The sequence below is a fragment of the Natator depressus genome, chromosome 3, assembly GCF_965152275.1.
Source record: "Natator depressus isolate rNatDep1 chromosome 3, rNatDep2.hap1, whole genome shotgun sequence".
Classification (NCBI taxonomy): domain Eukaryota; kingdom Metazoa; phylum Chordata; order Testudines; family Cheloniidae; genus Natator; species Natator depressus.
The window spans coordinates 25919932-25946835 of NC_134236.1; the positions used below are offsets into that span (position 1 = coordinate 25919932).

The 26904-nt window shown below is 45.6% G+C and overlaps 1 protein-coding gene across 2 annotated transcripts in view; it reads right to left on the reverse strand.

Moving 5' to 3' along the window:
• KCNS3 (potassium voltage-gated channel modifier subfamily S member 3) overlaps positions 1-26904 on the reverse strand; it is a 62540-nt gene that overhangs the window by 33794 nt on the left and 1842 nt on the right. Inside the window, exon 3 of one of the 2 annotated variants that reach the window (XM_074946798.1) lies at positions 363-549. The gene's annotated coding sequence lies outside the window, so the exon portion shown is untranslated. Of the gene's footprint in view, positions 1-362; positions 550-14125; positions 14707-26904 lie in introns of those variants that run through there. The other variant, XR_012638510.1, reaches the window with a different exon arrangement.

Consider the following 26904-nt stretch of genomic DNA (forward strand, 5'->3'; position numbering starts at 1 on the left):
TATTAAGCATTTAGGGCCAGATCCTGAGGACGAGTTAATCAGTTTTGAAATCAAGGGAGCTACATCAATTTAAACCAGCTGAAAATTTGGCCCATAGTATCCCATTCTTTATTATATAATTTTCACTCAGGGGGCATGCTATTATTTCTTACATGATGCCAACACATCTTAATCTACACCCTTCCCTTAAAGAGCATTCTATATTCCTGTCACTCTTTGGTTGAAAACATTTCAAGAGTCTGTTTTAAACAGCTTTTCTTCATTTTCCTTTCCTGACCTTGCAGACATCTCTCACCACATTTGGATATCTGCATTCATGAAGATTCCACCATAGGTATTTTGTTACCTGCCTTGCTACTCACCTGTAGTGATGCAAAGTTCCTCCTTAAGACCTGTATCAGTTCCAGAAGAACTTCCTTCTCTGCAACAGCATGTCTATAGATTATGGTTATGCTGATAAACTCACATTGAAATGTCATTTCTGGAAAGAGCAGCTTCCAGAGATGGCACTTCCAGAAATATTTTGTCTCAGCAAGTAAGAAGGAGTACCTGTAGGTAGACACAAGTAAAGGGCATTTTAATATCTACACACCTTCACCATAAATATATTATTCAGGCTAAATTGGATAAAAAAGGCAGATAATATTATACCATAAAAAATGTCTATTAACATTTTTAGGAGACATTACCCTTGGCTTTCCTTTCCTTAGTTATAAACCTTTGCTTTAGAGCAAATGTGGGCCGCGGGACCCTCCTGCCTGGCCCCTGAGCCTCTGGCCCGGGAGGCTAGCCCCCGGCCTCTCCCCCGCAGCCTCAGCTCACTGCACCGCCGGCGCAATGCTCTGGGCGACGGGGCTGTGAGCTCCTGGGGCCACGCAGCTGCAGAGCCCGGCCTGACCTGATGCTCTGTGCTGCGCGGCACGGCTACCTGTCGTGGTGCAGCCACACCACCAGCCACCGGAGCTTCAGGCAGCACGGTAAGGGGGCAGGGAGCAGGGGTGATTGGATAGAGGGCAGGGGAATTCAGGGGGTGGTCAGGGGCCAGGGCGCTCAGAGGGCGGGGAACAAGGGGGGCCATCAGGAATGAGAGGAGGGGTTGGATGGGGAGGCGGGAGGCAGTCAGGGGCAGGGGTTCCAGGGGCAGTCAGGGGATAGGGAGCAGGAGGGTAGTCAGGAATGAGAGGAGGGGTTGGATGGGGCGGCAGGGGGCAGTTAGGAAGGAGAGGGGTTGGATGGGGTGGCAGGGGGCAGTTAGGGGTGGGGGGTCCCGGGGTGGTCAGGGAGAAGGGGTGGTTGGATGGGAAAGGGGTCCCAGGGGAGCAGTCAGGAAGGAGAGGAGGGGAGGGGTTGGATGGGGTAGTGGGGGGGCAGTTAGGGGCAGGGAGTCCAGGGGCAGTCAGGGGACAGAGGGGACCGAGGACCAGAAGCTAAAACCCTTGTGTGCATATAAATCCTTCCCTACATGACAGGTTACTGCGGTATAACTTATGTCACTCAGGGGTGTGAATAATCCACATCCCCTCAGTGACGTAAATTATACCGACCTAAACGCTGGTGTAGACAGCGCTGTATTGGCAGGAGAGCTTCTCCCACCAATATACCTACCGCCTCTCGCAGAGGCAGGAGTTAAACCATTGGGAGAGCTCTCTTCCTTCGGCTTAGAGCAACTCCATCACAAGCACTGCAGCTATGCTGCAGTAAGTGCTGTAGCGTAGATGTAGCCTAACTAGCCCTAATTCATCTGACTGGTGGGATCAGACCCAAAGGGAGGCCAACAAGACTTCTCACATCTATAGGAGTTGTGGGATCAGGCCCAGAAGTTATTTACCAGAACAAGTAGTTTCAATTCTACAAAAGCAGATGTGTAGCCAGAGAGGGGTTTTTTTTTAATTCATTTTGTACAGCAGACATCCCAATCCGTTCTTGTATTAGAACTGTGGAAACTGACATTCTTCAGTGGGAAAATAGCTCTTCATTTATGATAATGTTGTAAAGCCCTTTAAATGACTTCTTTCAAAATTAAATTGACATGTTTATTTTTAGCAACTGGATTAATTACTGTGCAGCCAAGATCAGGGACCATTGTGCTAAAGCATTGGGCATAGTAAGAGACAGATTGTAAACTGTTCAAGCCAAAGGCTAATTAGATAAGACCAAAAACGAAGTACTATAATCTCTATTTTATATATGAGAAACCATGGTGAAGAGAGATTACATGATTTATCCATTCCATTTATAGCATAAACTACAATCTTGTATGCATCTGCAAATAGGAGCTTTCAAGATAATAAATTGATAACAGGAGTTACGCTCACTCTGAGTATTTTCCAAAGTCACATCCCTTTGCGGCCTCCTAGGCCTAATTCTGTGATGTGTATGTAACCCACACACCTCCTGGGTATGGTGTTCTGTCCCATCTAGTGGCACGGAGACCACTTGGAGAGAGAGATTAATGAGTTTGCTCTACAGCTTTAGCTAACAGCCAGTTGGCTTTTAGCTCATGCACTAAGCTCCAGAGGTCCCAGGTTCGATCCTGCCCGCCGACAACTGGGGTCTGTCGGCATTATATGTACATTGAGAAGCACCTTGCCCAACTCCTGGAATAAGAGTGTCAGAATTCAATCCTTACATGGTTTTCCACTTCATTCATGGTCCTGACGCAAATTCTGGTTTCACACCCAGAATACCTTATCTGAAGTCACGAAGTGACTCTGGATTTACATCGATGTCAATTCAAATAGGCTTTGTTTATTAATTTCCAGTGGGAAATCTTTATCTTTGTTCAAGTGATACTTTAGTGCCCTGAGCTTAACATTTCAGCTTCAACACCAATGCCACAGAAATAGTGAGCCAAATTTTAGCTGTATGGACATCAACAAGAGTTTTGCCATCGACTTCAGTGGGTCCGAACATGCCTTAATGCCTTGTCAAATCCATTTATTTTTATGCTGATCAAATCAAGAGAAAAATTTAATTAAACTTGGGATAACTAAGTATACTAAAGAAATAAGATGAAAATTTTGCCCACTGCTGACTTATTGAAGTCATTGTAACTAACGGAAGATTTTAGTGCTCAACAATTCTTTAAAACACTGCACCATTGTTGAACTTGCAGTATATAATTCCTTATTGATTATGCAGATCATTATGCATATTTATAATGGTGCCTCCATTTGATTACTCATTTGAATAATTCCAGTAAGCAAGCATCCGCCACTTTGTTTTAAGAGGATAATAATCAACATTAACGCACAGTATACAGGGCAACTGACTCCTGCTTATAAAGGCCCTGATTCAGAGCCCACTGAAGTTCTTCCTTAGACAACAGTGGACTTTGAATCAGGCCCAGATTGCAGGAGGACATTTCAAGAGGCCTGGTCAGAATTCTTTCATAGCATGTATTAAATTATTGCTATTTATTATTTGTATTATCATAGCACCGAGGAACCCCAGTCATTGTGTGAACAAGAAAGGAATAATATGGGGTGCTGCTGTAAACACCAGGAGAAAATATTGGAACCTAATTATTTCCAGTTTAGCGATTGCATGGCTGCATAAGTGCTAGCCAGGATCGGGGAGGTGGGGAAGAGTACAGGATCCTCTCCCTACCCACTGCATGGCCTGGTTAAGGCCAGTGTTACAGCTTTTGCAGTCTGGGGACCTCATAACTGTTCAGAGGTGCTTCCCATGAGATCCTCTATGTCCAAAGGGGAGCAAAGAAGGCCTTGTCTACACTACAGGGGAAATTCGATCTAAGGTACGCAATTTGAGTTACGTGTATAGTGTAACTCAAATCGATGTAGCTTAGCTCTACTTACCGTGGGGTCCACACTATGTAATTTCAACGGGAGACGCCCTCCTGTCGACTCCTCCTACTCTTCTCGATCCTGTAGAGTACAGGAGTCAATGGGAGAGCGATCTGCAGTCGATTTAGCGGATCTTCACTAGACCCGCTAAATCGACCGCCAATGCATTGATCACCGCTCGTCAATCCGGTAAGTGTAGACAAGCCCAAAGAGTGGGAATATAGGTGGCTTCACCATGTCCACTTATGGGAGTAGACCCTATGACTTAAAAGGAATGCCTCTGGTGCTCCCACTAGGATAATGCAGATCTGCAACACATTCAGGGTAAGGATATGCCTTACAGATACAATGTAGAGCTTAATGGGTGTCATGCTGTTTTAATGGCATATTTGTGTTTGCCAAAACTACTATGGTGGGAGGGTTTTTTTCCAAAGCATTAATTGATCTGTCAATCACAGGTAAAGAAAAGGAAGCACTACCATGCTAAAGATTAAATTGATTCATGGTTGGATTGATGTCACTGTTTTATTACTGCATTTTTTAAACACAGAAAGCTCCTATTGATTTTTAGTATTTTATCTTGTGGCTAATTAGTCTGCAGCTATATACATCCTTGTGCATATGTGTAGGCTCCTCAGACATCTCTCCAGAGCTGAGAAGAGATCTTCAAATTTCAAGGACTTTTCTACTGAATTGAACAAGAACAACTAACAAAGGGACAGATCCTGCTACCATGGAAGTCAAGAGCAATATCCCTCTGACTTCAATGGTAGCAGGATGAGATCCTAACCTTGTAAGTTAACTAAAATATGTATAAATAAGCCCAAGGACAAGATTTTCAAAAGTGATTAGGAGAGTTGCAGTTTTTGGGTTTCCAGTATGAAAAGTCTTAAAGGGTCCTGATTTTCAAAATATGGTGAGCACCCACCCTATACAGTGTCTCAAGCTTGACACCCAAAAGCACTTAAATGGGCCAGATTTCTAAAGATATTAGGCACCTAAAAATGAAGGTAGGCACCTGGTAAGATTACCTTAAGGCACCTATCTGCACCTTTAGACACCTAGATTACTTTTAAAAACTTGACCTTCACCACAAAGTTCATAGCATGATTAAAACTTCCCCCATATTTGGGGGTGTTTGGATCTGGGGAAATAAAAGAGAATAAGCAATATTGACTGTTTCACCAAGGATATGGCTACACAACAATCTGAAGTGTAATTGCAGCATGCGTAGATATACCTGCGCTAGCTTTAACTGCACTAGCATGGCTAAGGTTGCCAACTTTCTAATGCACGGGTGGGCAAACTTTTTGGCCCAAGGGCCACATCTGGGTATGGAAATTGTATGACAGACCATGAATGCTCAAAAAATTGGGGGTTGGGGTGCGGGAGGGGGTGAGGGCTCCAGCTGGGGATGAGGGGTTGGGGTGCAGGAGGGTACTCAGGACTGGGATCGACGGGTTTGGAGGGCAGGAGCGGGATCAGGGCTGGGGAAGAGGGTTGGGGCATGGAAGGGGGTCAGGGGTGCAAGCTCCAGGCAGCGCTTACCACAAACAGCTCCCGGAAGCAGCGGCATGTCCCTCATCCAGCTCCTATGCAGAAGCACGGCCAAGCAATTCTGCGTGCTGCCCTGTCCACAGGCACCGCCCCTGCAGCTCCCATTGGCTGCGGTTCCCAGCCTACGGGAGCTGCAGAGGTGGCACTCAGGGTGGGGACAGTGTGTGGAACCTCCTGGCTGCCCCTACATGTAGGAGCCAGAGGGGGACATGTCGCTGTTTCCGGGAGCCACAAGGAGCCATGGCATGCACAGAGTGGGGCAACCTCCCAAGCCTGCTCCCCGGCGGGAGCTCTAGGGCTGGATTAAAATGGCTGAAGGGCCGGATTTGGCTCCCCGGGCCGTAGTCTGCCCACCCCAGAATCTGAGGTGGGGCCAGGGAGGAGGAGCTTGAGGTTCAGGAGGGGGCCCAGAGTTGGGACAGGGGGTTGGGGTATTGGGGGGTGTGGGGCAAGAGTTCCGGGAGGGAGTTTGGGTGCGGGAGGGGACTCTGGGCTGGGGCAGGGGGTTGGTGTGCAGGGTCCCGGTGGTGCTTACTGCAGCTCCCAGGAAGCGGTCACTGGGTCCATGCAGCCCCTAGGCGCATGGGCATCCAGGGAGGCTCCACACACTGCCCTCACGCCCGCAGGCACCACTCTTGCAGTCCCATTGGTCGCGGTTTCCAGCCAATGGGAGCTGCCGAGCTGCCACTCGGGACGGGGGCAGCACATGGAGCCTCCCTGGCTGCCCCTGTGCCTAGGGGCCGCAAGGACCTGGCGGCTGCTTCTGGGAGCCACGTGGAGCTAAGTCAGGCAGGGAGCCTGCCTTAGCCCCAGGACCCTGCTGCACCGACCAGACTTTTAACAGCCCAGTGGGCGGTGCTGACCAGAGCCGCCAGGGTCCCTTTTGGACTGGGCGTTCCAGTTAAAAACCGGATACCTGGACACCCGAAGCATAGCTAAAAAATAGCATCATAGATGTGGCAGTGCAGGCCTCAGCACAGGCTTTACAAGTATGCCTGGGGCTCTAGATACCACCTCATGTTGCTGAAGCCCGCACTGCTGCATCTACATTTCTATTCTTACCTCCTCTCAACTCCAGAAAACATTGTGTCTAGTGAATGGAGCTGGCATGGTCATTTGGGTAGCACACACAAGCGAGAGCTACTAGGTTTGCTCCCCCATCCCCATTAAAACTTCCCAGGTGTTTCTGAAATGCCTCTTCTTGAAAGGAGACTTATGGTCTCTGTGACCTCTGGGCAGTGGAGTTTACAACTGTAAGCAGAGTGGTCACTGTCATAGGGCATTGCAGAACAGCTGCTGGTGGTCTGTTGGGGTCAACACAGGTCACACAAAGCTCCACGCCATTTGGCAAGGTGGTTTTACCGTGTCGCTGTAACTGTGCGCTTACATGGGCCGGAGACAAAGTTGAGCGCGGACACATGCACAGGTAGGTTGACATAAGGCAACTTACGTTGACCTAACTTTGTAGCATAGACCTGGCTTTAGCCATGCTAGCAAAGGTATGTCTACCTGAGCTGAAATCACACTTCAGATTGCAGCGTAGACATACTGTAAGACAAATATGACGAAGGTGAAATTTTCCCTTATGCTTCAGGCTAGCAGAAGGCCAATGCATCAATTACATCTCACTTAAATCCTCATATGTTCATCCTATCAGGAAACAAAAATAATACATGTAACTGATGTGACCAATCACAATTACCAACATAGCTCAGTTTTTGTATATCAAATATTGATTATTCATAATAAAATGTCCACAAGAAATGGATAGGGGCAATTTGTTTTAAAAAAAGTCAAATGTGAGTAGTAAGAACATGTGAAGAAATTGCTCTTTGTTTATGGACATCTTGTAAGCAGAAAAAGAAGGTCAATCCATCAACTAAATGATCTGCTCAGCCATAAAAATATTTTATGCATTCCATTGGCAATGGTATTCTTTATCCAGTACATTGCATTGCTGTGATGTGCAAACAAAACTACTCCACTACATTTCTCCTGAAATGGATTAAATCCAACCTCCAAGGAGACCTTTTAGTAAATAAACTTTGGGATCCAATCTCTATATTTCATTTTTAATTATATTCTGTGTTCCTTATTCAGGCAAAACACATACTGAAGTCAGCGGGAGGTTTTACACATATAAGGACTGCAGAATTTATGCAAATTATTTAAATAAGTATCTACTCATGCAGATTGCATATTTGCATCTATCTACTAGTTTTTGTTTTGAGTTGGTTGGCAGTTACAGGGTATATGGCTAGATGTGGGTGAAGGGCATGCTGACTTTCCAGAATGCTATCAGCTCTAGAGGCAGTATTATAGGGGGTAAATTGTGATTGTAGTCCATTATTTTAATTGCTTTCTCATGAACTTTAAACACCCAGGAGTGTGATACAATACTACCTAGTTATCTGAATGTCATTTACGTAAGGATCAAAAAAAAAAAAAAAAGTACCATTAACAGTCTTCCTAACACAACGAGACACCCTGGAGATAACATGCAGTATGCTAATTAATGAGACACACACCTGACGCAGTTGCTGATGGCTTCATCATTTGTATTTTGTTCAGAATACATACAGTGACTCAAAGGTTCAGTGTTCAGATAGATCACTATCAACTTGTACTAAGTGGAATAGACAGGTTAAAATAATCATGTTTGCTTCAAAGCCCATCCGTGATCCTTGCCAATTTAACAACAATTACAGTGCTGCAAGGATGACACCTTTCAGTTGCCTGAGGCAGTGGATCATGTCAAGAGTTTCCTTGAGCTACTTTGCCCCAATTACTGAACTTCACGGAGCGATTTAGGAAGATGAGGAGAACCCGAGTGCATTGTTATGTCCAGGTCAACATCAGCACAGTTCAATGATAAAGGAAAAATGTCTCTCTGCAAAGAGACAATAATCTTATTTGTCGGGTAGTTTTAATGATGCTCAGCTACTATCAGGAGCACAATTTAAAAACAAGATATGCTATTTGATGTGAATATTGTACATTTTAGCTGAAAGAACTCTGTAAGGAGGAAAATTTCCACAGTACGTTGGAATGAGATGGATGTAACATAAAAATGGCTATACTGGGTCAGACCAAAGGTCCGTCCAGCCCAGTATCCTGTCTACCCACAGTGGCCAATGTCAGGTGCCCCAGAGGGAGTGAACCTAACAGGTAATGATCTAGTGATCTCTCTCCTGCCATCCATCTCCACTCTCTGATAAACAGAGGCTAGGGTCACCATTCCTTACTCATCCTGGTTAACAGCCATTAATGGACTTAACCTCCATTAATTTATCCAGTTCTCTTTTAAACCCTGTTATAGTCCTAGCCTTCACAACCTCCTCAGGCAAGGAGTTCCACACATTTACTGTGCGCTGTGTGAAAAAGAACTTCCTTTTATTTGTTTTAAACCTGCTGCCCATTAATTTCATTTGGTGGCCCCTAGTTCTTATATTATGGGAACGAGCAAATAAGTTTTCCTTATTCACTTTCTCCACACCACTCATGATTTTATATACCTCTATCATATCCCCCCTTAGCCTCCTCTTTTCCAAGCTGAAAAGTCCTAGACTCTTTAATCTCTCCTCATATGGGACCTGTTCCAAACCCCTAATCATTTTAGTTGTCCTTTTCTGAACTTTTTCTAATGCCAGTATATCTTTTTTGAGATGTGCTGAATTTCATATTGGGCTCAGTCCTGCAGCATCTGTTCAGGAAATTCTTATTCACATGAGCAGTCCAGTTAACATCCAATATTATTATCAATATTTATATTATAGTAATATCTAGAGACATGGGTCTCAACCAGGGACCTGGGGGGCTGCTAGGAGGTTTCAGGGGGGTCGCGAAGCATGGCCAGCATTAGACTCTCTGGGGCCCAGGGCAGAAAATCAAAGCCCCCCTGCAAGGGACTGCAGCCCGGGGCCCTGAACCCCACTACACAGGGCTGAAGGCGAAGCCTGAGCAATTTAGTTTTAGGGTGCCCCCTCTGGTGTAGGGCTCTGAGTAATTGCCCTGCTTGCTACCCCCTAATGCCAGCCCTGGCTTTTAAATGCAGAAAAACAGCGGTGGCATAGCTGGGCTTTGGAGTTTTTATTGTATGTTGGGGGGGAGGGGCTCAGAAAAAAAAAACGTTGAGAACCCCTGGTCTAGAGGCCTCAAATGAGAGGCGGGCCCCATTGTGCGAGGCAGTGTACATTCACATAGTCAGAGGCAAGTAAGCCACGTAGAGTTAATCATTTAAATAAATGAGACAAACAGACCAAAGGCACAGAGAGGTTAAGTGACTTGTCCAAGGTCACACAGCAAGTCAGCTGTAGATGTGGGAAACGGAACTCAAGTCTCCTGACTCTAAATCCAGTGCTCTGTCCACACTATTTCCACAAAGAAACTGGACATAAAGTGAATGGAATACTAGTCCAAGGGGTTTCAGGACTGGGCCTTTCAGCCCACCCTGCAATTGAATCCATGCAGATGGACCCCTGAACCTGCAAGCAGCCCAGATAAATCAACTGGTCAAAACAATGATGTAAATGAATCCACCACACAAGCAGAGGGTTCCACCCACATAGATCCAGGGTCTTATTATGCACAACACTGCTTTTACCCCCCAAAACTGACAAACTGTGTTGTGATCAATCCTATGAAGGTTTATATAACGTTTTTTGATGTCTCATCCTAAACAAAGCCAAGTATTTAGCAACAGTGCAAGCTTTGAATATTATTCACACATCCCAGAGTGCAATGGATTTTTAGACATTAGTATTTGGAGTGACAGATGGCAGAATTTTCTAATAAGGTGAGACTCCACAAATTACTCTGCCCCTTACCAGCACCCAGGCCTAATGTAAAGGAAAGGGATACAATCTAAAGGGTGAAATTTACCCTTATGCATTGGCCTATGTAACATTTAACACTAGAGCTGCCAACTTTCTCATCGTACAAAACCAAACACCTTTGCCACGCCCCTTCTCTGAGGCCTTGCCCCTGCCTCGCCCCTTCCCAGAGGCCCTGCCCACCACTCACTCACTTTCACTGGGCTGGGGCAGGGGGTTGGATGCAGGAGAGGGTGAGGACTCTGGCTGGGGGTGGGGGCTCAGGGTTGGAGCCAGAAATAAGGGGTTCAGAATACAGAAGGGGGTTCCAGGCTGGGGCAAGAAGTTGGGGTGCAGGCCCCCTGGGTGGGGCTAAGGAGTTTGGGGGACAGGAGAGGGCTCCGGGCTGGGGCTGAGGGGTTTGGAGTGTGGGAGCAGGCTCAGAGTTGGAGCAGAGGGTTGGGGTACAGGAGGGGGTGCAGGGCTGGGGTAGGGGTGTGGGCTCTGGGAGGAGTTACGGTGAGGATTCTGGGAGGGAGTTAGGGTGTGAGAGGGGGTTCCAACCTGAGGCAGGGGTGCAAGAGTGGGATCAGGATGTGGGCTCCAGCCGGACAGCGCTTACCTCAGACAACTCCCAGTCAGCAGTGCAGCAAGGCTCAGGGCAGGCTCCCAAAGCCCATGCCCGCAAGCACCACCCCCACAGCTCTCCTTGGCCATGGTTCCCGGGGGCATTGAATGGAGCTTACCTGATCGCCCCTCCGCCTAGGGGCCACACAGACATGCCAGCCACTTCCGGAAGCAGCGTGGAGCCAGGGAGCCTGCCTTAGCCCTCACCAACCCGGACTTTTAACAGCCGGGTCAGCAGCGCTGAGTGGAGCCACCAGGATCCCTTTTCAACCAGGCGTTCCAGTCGAAAACTGGACACCTGGCAACCTTATTTAAGACCCACTTGAACTCTCAAAAAAGGATTTAAATGGTGCATAGGCCTAGTGCTATCCTCTGCACATAATGAACTGCACAGCAGATGAGCTGTTAAATCTTTTCCATCCTTAGAGTCTATGATCTCTAATTAATAATTTAAAAAAAACACACACACACCACACACACAGAAATCTTGCATTTGGTCCAAGAGAAGGTGGGGAATAAATTCATATCATACCAGGAAGATTTTCCTGATATTCAGTGCAAAATTTTCCCTTTTGTATTTTCATCCCATTACTCCTAGTTATAACTCTAATCCTGCTAATTGTTCCTTTCTCTCCTTGAAATGTACATCTTTCGCGGTTGTAAACTGTTCTCCTACCCACACTCTGAGGCAACTAACTACAAGTTACACATAACTGATTTCTCATTTTAAATCCTAACTTTCTCCCCGCCCTCTAACCATTTCTTTTCTTCTTCTCTAAATTTCATCAGTTCCACAATACCTTCCTTGTGAAGGCATGACTAGAATTAAAAAGTAATCTAGGTACCTCATAGGGAGGGACTTTTCCTGTTCTGTGAAGTGAAGCCTCCGAATATACAACCCCCAAACTTGTGTTTTCAGCAACACCATGTCAGGAAAGCTAGCTCTGACAGGTTAGAAATCTGTTCTGACATGCTGAAGATGGCTAAACCTTGTCTACACTAGCACTTACACTGTTGCTAGCACTGGAAAGTGGGTACCACATTCCAAGCATAGATGCAGCCACAGAAAGCACATTATTAAACAGTGTTCTGGAATCTGAACTGGCTGCCTGTAAGTTTACAGGTGGAGTTCAAAGGATTGGTTGTTTTTAGCCTGTAATGCCTGAGATGGTTTGGGACCTGGTTGTTTGAGAGATTACTTTTCTTGCCATGCAATATTGCCCCAACTGTTTGTGCTTCATTCATGAAAATCCCTCAGACTCATGCGTGTGTGTGCATGCGCGCACGTGTAGAAAGAGAACATATTTAAAGAGTACCGTGAAAATGGGATGGAATCACTGAGGATGTATGGTAGAAATCAGACTTCTTCAAATTCTGCTTAACAACTCACTTCCTTTGCTATATATCTAATTGCACTTTGCAGATTGAGCACCTGAAGTTATATGGGATTTTTTGATGTTTTGAAAGATGTTTACTGCTGACAGTAATAGTGTTGTTTTGGTTTCTTAGCCAAGTCCTAAATCTCCAAGATGTTTATAGAGGCTCTTGAACAGCAAAAATACTACAGTTTACAGTTGTTACTGTAAATTGTTTCTGTGAAACCTAGGACACGTCTGCACTTGCAAAGTTACAGTGCCGTCAGAGCGCCGCTCAGAGAGCGCCGAAGGAAAATCGCTGTTGCGTGTTCATACTGACAGCTGCCTGAGCAATAGCGTGTTCACACTTGTGGCGCTATTCAAAGCGGTGCACTCTGGGCAGCTATCCCACAGAGCACCTCTTTCTTTTTTTTGCCGCTAAGACTTGTGGGAAGGCAGAAGGGGTCGCAGGGCACCCTGGGTCCTATCCCAATGCCCCGTGATGCATTGCTTCGCATCCCAGCAATCCCTGTGCTTCTGTCCACATTTGGTGCCATCTTTCAACGGTTTGTGTACTGCACGCCCTGTCCTGCCTCTTTCTGGCTGCAGGAACGGATCCCGAGCTGTTGACCAATATGCTGCTCGCACTGACCAACATGTCACGAGTGGCAGTGGAGTTATTCCTTAAACTACAAAGGCAAGAGAAGTAAAACATTGATCTCGCCACACACTAGCTACGACACGAGATTGCTTGTGGCATTCACGGAGGTGCTGGCCACAGTGGAACACCACTTTGGGGCTCGGGAAACAAGCAGTGAGTGGTGGGATCACATCGTGATGCACGTCTGGGATGACGAGCAGTAGCTGCAGAACTTTCGCATGAGGAAAGCCACATTCATGGGACTGTGTGATGAGCTAGTCCCAGCCCTGCAGCGTGAGGACACGAGAATGAGAGCTACTGTGTCGCTGGACAGGTGCATGGTGATTGCACTGTGGAAGCTGGCTACTCCATATTGCTACCGATCAGTCGCTAACCAGTGCGGAGTGGGAAAGTCGACCACTGGAGTCGTGTTGATGGAATCTGGGCAACGTGCGTGACATTGCGGATGGCTTTGCACAAATGGGCTTCCCTAACTGTGGAGGGGCAATAGATGGCACACATATTCCAATTCCGGCACCAGACCACCTAGCCACCGCATACATCAATCACATGGGGTATTTCTCAATGATTCTCTAGGCACTTGTGGATCCCTGTGGGTGTTTCACAGACATTAACGCAGGCTGGTCCGGAAAGGTGCATGACACATGCATCTTTTGGAACACTGGCCTGTTCGAGAAGCTGCAGGCAGGGACTTTCTTCCCTGACCAGAAGATCACCATAGGGGAAGTTGAAATGCCCAGTGTGATCCTGGGAGACACCGCCTACCCCTTAATGCCATGGCTCATGAAGCCAGACATGGGGCAACTTGAAAGCAAGGAGCAGTTCAACAACAGGCTGAGCAAGTGCAGAATGACTGTGGAGCATGCATTTGGCCGTTTAAAAGCCCGCTGGCAATGCCTGTATGGGAAGCTGGACATGGCCGATGACAATATTCCTATGCTTATAGCCACGTGCAGTACGCGTCATAATATTTGTGAAGGGACGGGTGAAAGCTTCACTGAGGGCTGGACCACAGAGGCTCAGTGCCTGGAGACTGACTTTGAACAGTTAGAGACCAGGGCTATTAGAAGGCCATGAGGCAGCAATTTGAAGCTGAAAGCCACTAATTGTTGCTATGCTCAGGATTGCAGAGCTTGTAAAGCTAGGTGCACATGATGCAAGAAGGGACCTTGGCATAACTGTATGTTGCTTTTCAGTGCTCTTTTTGCTTTCACTTAATAGAATAAAGACTGCTTTCAAACAAACAAATCTTTTATTGAAAGGCAACCACCAGAGGAGAAAGTCAAATGAAAAAAAATGATCAGCCGGGAGCAGGATGGGGGAAGAGAAGGTCTCAAGAGGAGGAGGGGTCCCGTGACGGCTACAGATTTGTGTATGTCCAGGGATCATACCCAACCTTCTCCTTTGCAGTGCGATGCAGCACGTGCTGTACTTCAGCAGGGCCAAACTGCAGAGGGATGGAGGTTGAGTGCAGAGGGTGGTGGGAGACAACACTGCTGGACTGTGAGGAGGGAGGAATTGAATGCTGCAGGTACAGGGTGGAGCCAGGAGGTTGATAAGAGGGTGTAGGGGGAGCACATGGGGAAGAGTTTTGTGACAGCAGCTGTAGGAGAGGGTAAGTGCGGGGCTGCTCGGTTCGAACAACTAGTATCCCCTGGAGCATGTCCACTTGACGCTCCATAACTGTTAAGAGCCACTCTGTGTCTTCTTTCTGGTGTGCCACGTTCTCCTTTCGGTCCCTCTTCTCGCTGTCCTGCCACTCCTTCAATTCTCTTTTCTCGGTGGCAGAGCGCATCATAACCTCACGCAGAAAGTCCTCCTTAGTTCTTCTTGGACGCTTTCTAATTCTGCCGCTGATAAAGAGGGAGGCTGTGCTCCCAAGGTCATCTCTGTGAAGTTTAAATGCAACATTTTACAGAAGCAGTATTGTTTGCAACACACACAACTCTGATTCAGTGCTTTAAAACACAGCCAGTACTCACACACCTGTCACTAACTGGCTGACCCCAGGCAAGCACACACGAGCCACAAGACCCCCAAAATAGTGAGTAGCCATAGGGCCAGGGTAAATCACTGTTCCCAGACCCTGCTGTACACTGGGCACGTGGCTCTTGGGGAGAGCCAGCCCTGTAGGGTGGGCCTGATAATCATTCCTGTCCCCATACCTTCCACAGGAGGTGATCACTATGGAAGAAATCTCGCTGCTGAGGGTGAGCAGGGAATCAAGGGAGGGTCTTCTCCAAGCCTGCGGCTTCTGCCCTAGCACCTATGTGGCTAGCCTGTGTGCAGCAATGGTCCCCTCACTCGTCAGGGCAAAGTGGCGCAGGAAAGTTACCGTTAATGGGGCAAGAAACAAAGCAGCTCTGCCGAGGAACCTGCGGCAGCAGATTGCCCAGTATCTCCATGAGAGTTTCCTGGAGATCACTGCGGGAAGATTCCTGTGAAATGAGGAAGTGGATCAACAGCCTGTTCGGCCGCTCAGGCTAGGTATGAGGTGGGAGACAAGCCTGCTTTCTGCAACCCTCCAGCCCCCAACAACTCGCTTCAACAATTCCCGAAATCAGATCCACTCACCAGGGGCCTCCTCTCCTGTTTGCAGTTCGCCAAGATCTGACTGCTATGACTGGCTAGGCTCCTCCGGGATAGAAAAGAGCTCCTGACTGCATGTATCTCTGGCCTCCAAGTCATCCTCTGCCTCTGGGTCCCCCTACCCCTCTTCGTCCATGATTGCCTCCTCCTGGCTCAGTCCACTCTCGACTGGCATGCAAGCCAACAAAGTATCCACAAGGTCCTTCACAGTGAAGGTGGGGTCGCCAGAGTTTCGCATCCAGCTCTTTGTAGAGCCAGCAGCTTGTTGGTGTAGCACTGGAGTGGTAGGCGTTTTGCAGCTGCTTCACTTTGACCCTGCACTGCAATGTGTCCCGGTCATGGCCCCTTTCTGTCATGCATCTAGAAATCTGTCTGCAGGTATCATAATTCCGATGGCTGGAGCACAGCTGTGACTCCACTGCCTCCTCTCCCCAAATGCCGAGGAGGTCCAGCAGCTCGGCATTGCTCCAAGCGGGGGATCGCCTGGTGCATGGAGCGAGCACGGCCACCTGGACAGATGCGCTGAGTCCACTGCATGTGTCACCGAGCAAACAGAAAGGGGACTTTCAAATTTGCAAAAGGACTGTACGGGGTGGGGCTGACAGTTGGTCATCTGAGGACAGGGCAGTAGAGTTCAAACTGATGGCCAGAGAGGCGAGAACAGGTATTGTGGAACACCTCCCGGAGGCCAATCGCCACGCTGTAATCACCACGGTGTCTACACTGGCACCGCAGCACTGTAGCCCCGGCACAGGAAACTGTACGCCTCTTATTGGGGTGGTTTTTTTCAGAGCACTGCATCTGTGCAGTTTCTGCACACTAAGTGGCTTGGCAGTGTGTGCATCTCGGGAGTTACAGTGCTCAAAGCTTTACTGTGCACAAACTTGCCAGAGTAGACGGGGCCCTAGTAAAAATGTAAAACACACTGCTTTAAGGAGTTTTTGACTAACTAAAGTGGGAGTCCTAGAGACAGGCCTGAACCACACTTTCAGGTCCAAAGGACCTAAAATTTTCAAGTCTGTTTAGATCCATAAAAATCCATGTTTCACTTCCAAGGTTCAGAAGTGAAGTGAAACCCATCTCCACCTCTACTTAGAACCCTGAGTCTTTTTGGATCTAAGAGCTTCGTGGAGCACCAATTCACCATTACTATTTATGAGGCCACCATCCTCCAATGCCCACCCCAGCTTTTCAGGAAGGCATTAGCTGTCTGGTCACCCCACTAAGCAGAAATGGGGTTCCTTGAATATTCCTGTTGTTCATTTAAACTTCACTGTTTCCACAATCATTCAGTCAGAAAAAGCATTTGCAAGAATATCTGTGGATTGCGAACACAGAAAGGACCTGAACACAGACACAGCAACCAAATGTTCTATTTGGGTGAATATTCACAGACATTTCTGAGGCATTATCCCAGCTCTAATCAGAACTAATGAAGAGAAGGAATTGCCTGAAAATAAGTAGTTTATTAAATACTACTACTGAACATTGGTGCAATACATCTCACCAGCTCCGTTAGCATCATCATGTATCATCTTTGCGTGTAGAATTAAGTAGCTATTAATGGATTTTAATATGCAGGAAAATGCTGCACATTGGCACAACACATTGTAATGGTGCTTTTCTATCTATTCTAGGGAAAGGTTATATACAAACAGGTAGTATTCTGGTCATGTCAATAGGTATAAAATATACATGTACAGAAATACCAAACTAAATTTGGGGCTCAACACTGCTCTCTTTGAAGTCAATGTGAAGTTTGCCATTGACTTTAATGGGAGAAAGACTGGGGCCTAAAAGGGGACACAGAGTGAAACTTATACAGATTCAAAAATGAGTTCAAAGGAGCTGGTACTACAACCACAGTCTCTCTCTCTCTTTTTTTTTTTTTGGTTTTACAACCACATTTTCCTAAAGATGCATAACCCCCGCCCCACACACACACAGCAAGCAGGAGGCTCCCAGGAGAAGCTGGCCAGGGACTCCAAGCCAGAGGGCAGAAGCAGCATGGCAGTGGCAGGAGGGGCACCTGAAGTGCATGGCACTTGATAGACTGCTTGGCAGCCACGTGGCTTAGGGAGAAGTTAGGTTCCCAGCTGCCATTATCATGTTTTCTTCAAACAGGTCCAATTAATGTGAAGTAGGAACTTTTAATTTGCGCCCACAACATCCACACCGGGGAGGGGAGGAGGAGGGGCAGGGAGACAACGCAGCTGGGGGAGGAAGAGAGGGGGAAGAGTTACAGCAGAGCACTTTGGTGTGCACTGCTATTCACACCCCCATAGTCCAAACTGCAGAGCAATGTAGACATAACCTTAGTGTGAAAACCTGGCCCCACTGAAGCCAGTGGGAGTTTTGTCATTGACTTCAGTAGGGCCAGGATTTCCACCTATGCCTGTGCTTAACTTGAACCATGAATAGTCTAACATCATTAGGGCTACCATGTGCTTAAAGCTAAGCACATGCATTAGGTTTTGCCACAGTCCTTCAGTCTAGTCCATATAGCCCTGCACATGGACCCCATTGGCTTCAAGGGGGCTTCACACAGTGAGAGGCGTCCATGCTAGCAGATCCTGATGCAAGATGAGAGACCCTGACTATAAAGGAGAGACAGTGCTGTCAAATGCAGAACAGAACAAACAGAACAAGAAAATGGAGAAAAATCTTCTCTAAATTCTTCCAGTTATTGCAATTTTGTGGAACACAGTAAGCACACTTTGGTCCCAACTAAAATGGACCATCCCCAATGTATAAAGTTAAACATGCATGAGTGTGCAGGGTCAGGGCCTTAATCAGTTCAGTTTGACTTTAGAGAGATTCCCTATACTTCAAAATGGGGAACACTCTAGAACCAGAATAAGCTTTTAATTAAGCACACCCTCTGCAATTGTATGGAAAATTTTAAGACAAATTTGTTTGGGTATTTTTTGTTTGTTTGTTTTCTACCTAGATGGTTTCCATTTATAAACAGCTGTTTAAAACAAACAAAACATACCAATAAATCCCAGTTCAACAAAATACTATTTAGCTGCAAAAATTAAAGTGTATTTTTCTTTTTCCCACTAAGACATGTTGGGTGGGGAGGGAAGGGGGAGAGGATGAAACCAACTGAAAGTAGTTCTCTGGTTGGTTTTTGTTTGTTTTTGCTACATTCAAATGAGAACATGGCCCAATATATTTAAATAAAACCTTGGAAGGAGAAAATGCTGACAGGCTTAGAGCACCTTGCCAACTTTCAATGTGGAGTGAATTAAAACATCCAAGATCTAATGGTTCATTACAATATTCACCATGCTAAGGGCTAGATTGTCCTTAATCCATACGCGGAGGGCAGGGTACAGAAAGCTGGCTTGCATAAACTGTATGAGAGCCTGCCACAATTGCAGTCCTTGCGCTTGTGGGAGCCAGTAACTGATCCCTTGGGCTCCGATTCTGTAAAGCTCTTAGGAAAAGATCAGCAGTTCTCAAAACTTTTTGCTGGCATGACCCCATTTTAATGAATTATTTCCTCCAAGGACACCAGACAGCGTGAAGTACGCCATTTTGAAGAGCAAAATGGCATCCTTTGCACAATGTGACCTCCTCATACGCACATTAAATGGAAGGTCATGTCCCACAGAGGATGCCATTTTGCTCTACAAGATGGTGTCCCCCATGCATCATGACCTTGCACACACTGTACATGCAAGGTCTCGCTGTGCAGAGCAAAATAGCATCTTCCACACACTAGGGATTGCCGCATCCCCGTTTGCTGATGGTCACAACACGCTGTTTGAGAACCACTAGACTAGATTCAGCTCCTATTGAAGAAGTCAACAGGTGTTCAATCCAACTTCTACTGAAATCAATGGAAGCGGCCCCAATGACTTCACTGGGACTTAGAACAGGTCCTTGATGTCTGTCCATTGACTTTAATAGGAACTGGATGAGGCTCTTAAGCACATGCTTAATTCTAAGCTCATATGCAGTCCCTTTACAGTCAATGGAAGCACTCCATGCTTAAAGTTAAATACGTGCCTTAGTGTCATGTAGGATCTTGGCCTTTGAACAGCCCACCCCCGATGGTGAGAGGGACAGTAAGGAGGCAGGACCTTCATTCTAACCTCAACTACTTAACAACAGCCCTTAGAGGGGGTTGGATCAATGAAATGACAGGTGAGCACTCTGCCTAGTATTAAGTGTTTGCAGGTTTGGGCACTTTAGATGTATTTGTTAACTTCAAGAACAAAAAGTCAGAGCTGCAGCGTTTCTGCTTTGAGCTACTGAATACCCCAAGTATCTGAAAGAGTTAATCACTTCTTGGTTTGGCACCTCTGTATCAAACAACATTTTTATTAATCTGTAGGAAAAAATATTTGCTCCTGGCCTGCCCTGCAGACATTAAGAGCAAGTTACAACCCCCTGAAAATAACGGCTTATAATGGAAATATTGACATGCCTTTAATTATGCCTTGCAAATGGGGCTGTAGTAAAATATCATATGGGACCCAACCATACATTCTTTGTGCATCCTCAACCCTCACTGACTTGAATGGGCGAGTGCTTAACCCATCAGGGTAAACACCATGTTTTCCATTGCAAATACTAGGTGAGCTTTATCATGTATTAATATGTGAAGTACAGAGCATTTTAGCTTGAGAGGATTCTATAAGGCAGCTTCGTTATGAGTAGGCTATCCATACACAAAAAACAATCTTGCTGCTACAATACAATGCTGAAACCCTTATTCAATACATGCCACTCTGTTAGAACTAAGCTACTGAAACCTTACTGAAAGAGATGTTGCAATAATTAGATTTGTCCTTTTCAAAGTCAAACCCTAATCTGATTTTCTTTAAAGTTGTAATAAAGAACATTTAACCAAATTAAAGAGCAGCTTCAGAATTATTAGCCAATTTGGTAGTTTATAATTATTTTAACAACTGAAAAACAATTACGGTTTTTTAAAGATACAATAAAATCCCCATATTAAAAGGAAAATACTGTTGAGGACAGTTCCCATGTTTTCTTTTTTAAATACCTGTGTTCTCATTGGTAGTAAGCATATAGTACATTAATAGAATGCGTTTCATCCCAAAGCACATGACAAATTATGGGCCCAATCCTGCTCTCAATGACACAAGTCCCATTACTTTATGCAACATGCTCTCCTCAGACATCATTAGATTTCTGCACTGAAATCTGAATGGTAGCACCAGCTCTCATCACTGGGATGAGAGGGGATAGTATAGAAGCATGAAGCAGAGAATTAATATTTTATATGCTGATCCCAATACCCGAACCACTTTGGATACAGGCTGTAGATTTCTGCTTCACCAGCAACTGTGGACCATTAAGCTATTAACCCAAGAGCTGGAATGGTGCTAACTGTAAAGATCCCCAGACTGTGTGTTTGCTGACAGCTTGTTCTGCAGCAGCGTTTGAAGGGACTCAGTTTCTGCAATTCTTCTCAAGCTCTGAAGAGTCTCTGTGGCACACACTACATATCACCACACCTTAAAGAGTAAGAAATCAGCTCTGAGGGAAGATCAGAGGGAGTATGTTTAGCTGTGCGTGCTGAAGTATAGCATGTTATGTTGGAACCGTACATTTGAATACATGTAAATCTATATAAGGGATACCAGTAGATGTATTGCTTAACAGCCTACATTGAAAAGTTATTCATAGTATTCCAAATACTATTTAGAATATATTTTCTACTATTTATGTTTTCTGTGTGCATTAAATGTGGTTTTTTACTAAGGCCAGGTCTACACTATAAACTTACATCAGGATAACTACATCGTACAGGGGTGTGATTTTTCAAACCCCCTAAACGACGTAGTTATATCAGCGCACCCCCCAGTGTAGACAGCATTCCCGCCGCTCATGGAGATGGATTAACCACGCCGATGGGAGAAGCTCTCCCCTCGGTATAGTCTTCACTGACTGCAGCAGCATTACAGCAGCGTTTTAAGTGTAGACCTTCCCTAAGGCTATGTCTACCCTGTCACTTATGTCAGCAAAACTTACGTTGCTCATGAGGGTGGAATATTCACACCCCTGAGCGATGTAAGTTACACCAACGTAAGGGCCTGTGCGCACAGCACTATGTCTGCAAGAAAGCCTCTCCCACTGACGTAGCTTTTGCCACTCACGGAGGTGGTTTTATTATACGAATGGGAGAGCTCTCTACAATGAGCACAGAGCATCTTTACCACACGTGCTGTATCAATACAGCTGCGCCGCTGCAGTGCCATACTGTACAGAAATGGCCTAAGAAACTGTACGGCACCCTCTTTGAACTCGACTGGGAACTATTAACGCCCACTTTTCAGGATTTTATATACAACAGTCCCGACGTTTAACTCTGTGTAGCGCGTTCTGAAAAGTCCTGTAAAGACAGGACTCTGGCCTGTGTTTTAGCAAAGAGTTGCACTGAGTTACAGGGAGAAGGGGAGTTTACAAGAGTTACACATAATAGTGCCTCAGTGTCCCCCTTCCCTGTTACACAAGTGCTAAAGTCAATGGAAGCTTACAGTACCTCCTCTGGTAAAAATCAGAAGGGAGCTGCCCTCCAGCCCTGGCTAAGATAAGCAGTGCTCCCATGATGCTCCTGCCTAATGGCTGGTGTTAGCGAGAGCACCCCTTCCTGCTTCAATCTACTTTAACCACAGCTTGGGCGGACTGAAATACAAAGGTGACACTGCAATGGGCTGCCACTTTCCCAACCCATCAGCGAGGGGAAAGGGGATGAGAGCCAGTGGGGTAACAAATTATGCAAGAGAAATCCACCCTGCAGCTTAGAGATCCGTCCCGCAGATTGGAAAGGATTGTTTTCCTCTAGAGGAATTAATATGTACGGGATGCAGGAGAAAAACAACAATTCTTGTTACTGATGCCGGAGAGGAACGTTGTCCAACTGTTCCATGGCAATTTATATTGAAGCTGCCAGATCCAGAGGTCAAGCAGCTCTCGTTGCCTGAGTTCTCACTTTCAGATGCAAATCTTCCTGGAGCTGTTTTGCTCCATGCCAATTGCAATCAAAACCACTCTTATTTCCATAGCTGGGATGTGTGATTGCACATGGTGGGCGTACTCTCACTCCCACATTAGCAAAGTCCTGTTATCCACTATTACAGTGAGGGAGTCAGATGTGCCACTGCACGTGGTCCTAAGAGGCCAACCATACTGGATTTTCTGTCCCTGAAGGGCATTCTTCTGCAGGCTGTCTCCCAGCTCCTCCCCCACGAGGCAGAGGGTAAGACAGATAGAACAGAAGTCAGCGGGAGCCACACCTCCTTTCACATTAACACTTCAGAGAATAGGAAGAAGGAGAAATAAATGGGGTAAGCCACTGTGGTGGGGGCGAGGGAGCACAAGAAGATGGAGAATGGGAGGTCATAGCAAGGCCATGGAACACTGGTAGGCCCGAAGAGAATACATGTGGGTGAATGGGATAGAGACAACATGAGAGAAAGCCAAAGGGAACCTACACCACCTTACTGGAGTAAGGGAGAGGCAGGAGGGCTCAGTGGCGGAGCAGACAGTATAACATGGGGTAGCCAGAGAGAAGGGCTGAACAGGGATAACCAAATGGGCTGAAGCCATCAGCCCTTAGGAAAAAGGAGCTACTACTAAATGCTGCAGCACATCTCCTGAGCAACACAGGCTACCACAAGAGCGTTGAACCGGTCCTTGACTCTCTACACTGGCCTCCCACAGAATAGAGACCAGTTCAAGGTCTTGGTCCTTAACTTCAAGGCACACAATGGCCTGAGCCCAAGATACCTAAAAGATCTCCTAAGGCCCCAGAATGAGAACCACAGTCAATAGCTCCACTCCTGAGACACAATGGAACTCTTTACCATAAGGTTAAAGCTTGTCTATGTGGGAGACAGAGCTTTCTTGGGGGGCAGTCTAGACTGGAAGAAACTCCCCAGCTTCACAAACTTCACCACCATCAGCTCCAAGTGCAAGGCACACTTCCTTGACCGGCCTTCCACAATTTCTTGACCTGCCTTCTCTAGCATAAACGCAGATCAGTGTGTACAAATCTATTTTCAAAAAAAATCCCTGCCAAAACACTACACTACACACAGAATTTCCTTGGTTGGGAGAGGTTGAGAGAGAAAGTGAACCACAGGTGACAGATATTAGTCATGTGAACTTCTGAAAGTGCTCAGATATAACATTGACTAGGGTAGTATAAGAACTTACATAGAATAAAATAGAACAGAATAAATTAAAGAAGGGGGGGGAGAAACAAGGGAAAAAATCAAAGGGGGCAGAAAGATAAAAGCAGAGAGAATGATGAATATGGCAAAGAATAATGGAAGAGGACACAGAAGCCAGGAGGAGAGAAAAGGAAAATAAACTATGGGAATAGATGCTCAACTAGCATGAATTGGTGAAGCTCCACTGAAGTGAACAGATCCATGGTTCTAGTCTACACTTAAAAATTTGATCAGTCTAGCTACATCACTCAGGGCTGCGAAAAGTTTTGCACCCTGTACGATGTAATTAGGTCAATCTAACCCTTAGTGCAGGTAGGTCAACGAAAGAAGTATTCCATCAACATAGCTATAGTCTCCCAGAGAAAACAGGAAAATCCCTTCTGTTGAAATAGGAAGTGTCTACACTACAGCGGTACAGCTCTAGCAGCTGTAGTGTAGATATACCTTAAGACCATTTTTACCAGCTGAGGATTTGGTTGTTTAAGAAGAACCAGACTAGGGGATATACATATTTTATAAACAGGAAGTGAGAGAAGCATGGTTTTGTTTTGTTTTTGAAGAAAACAGGGAAAAAAGTGGGTAAAAAAAAAAAAGGAGAAGTAACTGAACAGAATGACTGGTTTCAGAGTAGCAGCCGTGTTAGTCTGTATCCGCCAAAAGAAACGGAGTACTAGTGGCACCTTAGAGGCTAACACATTTATTTGAGCATAAGCTGAAGCGAGCTACAGCTCACTTCATCGGATGCATGCTTATGCTCAAATAAATGTGTTAGTCTCTAAGGTGCCACTAGTACTCCGTTTCTTTTTGAGCAGAATTAGAAGTTCATGAAAATGGAAGATGGGAGGAGAGAAAGAAAAAGCAGCAAAAAAGAAAAAAATAAGCTAGAAAATACCCACGAACAGTAGGCTAGTGGAATAACTTATTTATTCATGAGCCTCCATTTTATTTTATGTCCCCTGGCAGACGTGCCACAACTCTGAAGTTTGAGAGCAAGGGAATAATGTTGCTTTGGGGATCTGAGTCTTGCATTTAATACTATTACAGTTGGAAATGGCCCACCTTGATTATCACTACAAAAGGTCCCCCCACCCCTGCTGGTAATAGCTCATCTTAAGTGATCACTCTCCTTACAGTGTGTATGATAACACCCATTGTTTCATGTTCTGTGTGTATATAAATCTCCTCACTGTATTTTCCACTGAATGCATCTGATGAAGTGAACTGTAGCTCACGAAAGCTTATGCTCAAATAAATTGGTTAGTCTCTAAGGTGCCACTAGTACTCCTTTTCTTATTACAGTTGGGTAGGTCTTTTGAAATGTAAATGCCCCAGTGGCAGGTAATTGCATTCTTCAAATGGCAAGGCTTGACAGAGAGGGGGATGTTGCAAAACAACTAAAAAGAATCTGAGAGGGATTCAAAGGAGGAAGGTAAACAGGAGGAGTGGCCTGTTTATATATAGTCAGGATGGATGGAGACCAGCTGTTCCTCCGCTAAAGCTAGAGCAGTCAGAGCCCCAACACAGCATCCAGATTCTTAAGGGCAAAAAACAAACAAAAATACACAAATGCCCTTATCTCCTTGCTAACTGGTATTTAATTTACATTAGAATGGCTGGGTACGTAGAGCTTGATTCACTTCTGTTGGCACTGAGGAGTATAAATAAAACCGGAATGGAGTGCAGGCAGCTACAGGTTAGGGGACAACACTCATTCCAGGAGAGAGGACAGGTTGCGTTTCCAACACTGACTTGACCCAGGGGCTCTGCCAGAACATTCCCATACACAGGGAGCACCAGTGGCAGAGGCTATCAAGGGAATATGCTGAATCAGTCTATCCGTAAGCCTAACAATGCCACCTCCCCAACCACTTGCAAGTTCCCTGGTGGAACAGGAGATTGAGATGCCTTGTGCAGCTGCATCTCAACTCCAGGCAGACTTTTTGCACCCAAGAACAATGGCCCAGATCCTCAAATGTATTTAGGAAACCAGTGGAAGTTAAGAGTCTACATACCCTTGAAGATTTGGGCCTCTGTGACATTCATTTTGTCAGGGCTGAATCAAGCCACCAGTGTTGATGTTAACTTGCTGACTTGATTGTTACTATTATTCTTTGGAAACTGTAATTAAATTCTTAGGGTAATCTTGACTGCCTGATTTATTATTCACTCTGGCTTTTGATTGTTTTATTCTTCCCTTGGGAAATTTTGATGTGCCTGGAGTGGTCACAGAGGGAATGTTTCTTAGTAGGATAGATCCATCCCCATCATCGTATCCGCTCATTATACTCCACACCTGAACATAGCCATTATATGGATAACTTACCCCCATAGCTCAAGGTCTGTACTTTGACCCATTAAACTTTCACCCCCAATCGGGGAGACTGCAGATTATGTAATCCTTACTCCACCAGCTCCTAAACCGAATTTCGCACCCCTTGATAATCTGTACCTTATTCCCAGATAACCAGAAACTTCTATGCCTAAACTCTGTACCTTTTTCTTTTTATTTCAACATTATCTTAATAAAATTATTACCTTTTTTTAGTGCAAAGGACATTTTAGGACAAATTCTGATCTCACAAATCTAGAATATTGACTTCAACGGAGTGACTCTGGATTTACATCAGTGTAACTGAAATCAGAATCTGATCCCTTCTCATTCCCCTTCTTCTGCTTGTATTTAAGGACATCTTGTTGAAGGACTGCTGACATTTTTGTTCTTGGCTTAGTGCTATGAATTATATACACATACACACGCGCGCACACTTACTTTCTCTGGCAGAAAGAACAGAGGAAGGATGCACTCACTGGCTCCTCTTAGAAAGCTGCTTTACATCCTAAATTACCAATATACTTAGTAGATTTTACTTAATTAAATAAGTTTTCTTAAATTGTTCTTCACTTTCAATTAAGTCAAGTGGTGTTGCTCTCCTTTATGTTTGTTCAGCTATGAAAAATTTAATTTAACACCATATTTTAAATAAGTATTATCAGGACATAACATCCTGTTTTTACTAGTAGTTTAAATTCAGAATCTTGAAAATATTCAAAATTCAGATTTTCCACCATTAGCCAATATTCCCCCACATACAATTCAGTTCAAGCATGGGCTTTGGGGGACACATTTCCCTAGATCTCTGCTCTTGTCACAAATAATTGCTTGGTGACAAACGGGCAACACCGCTAACTGATTCTTTCACATACTAAGCAAAGTTGTAAAGCCAGTTGTTTCTTGCCAAACTTTCAGGAAACCTGGCCAATTATTGCTAAAACGAATTATTC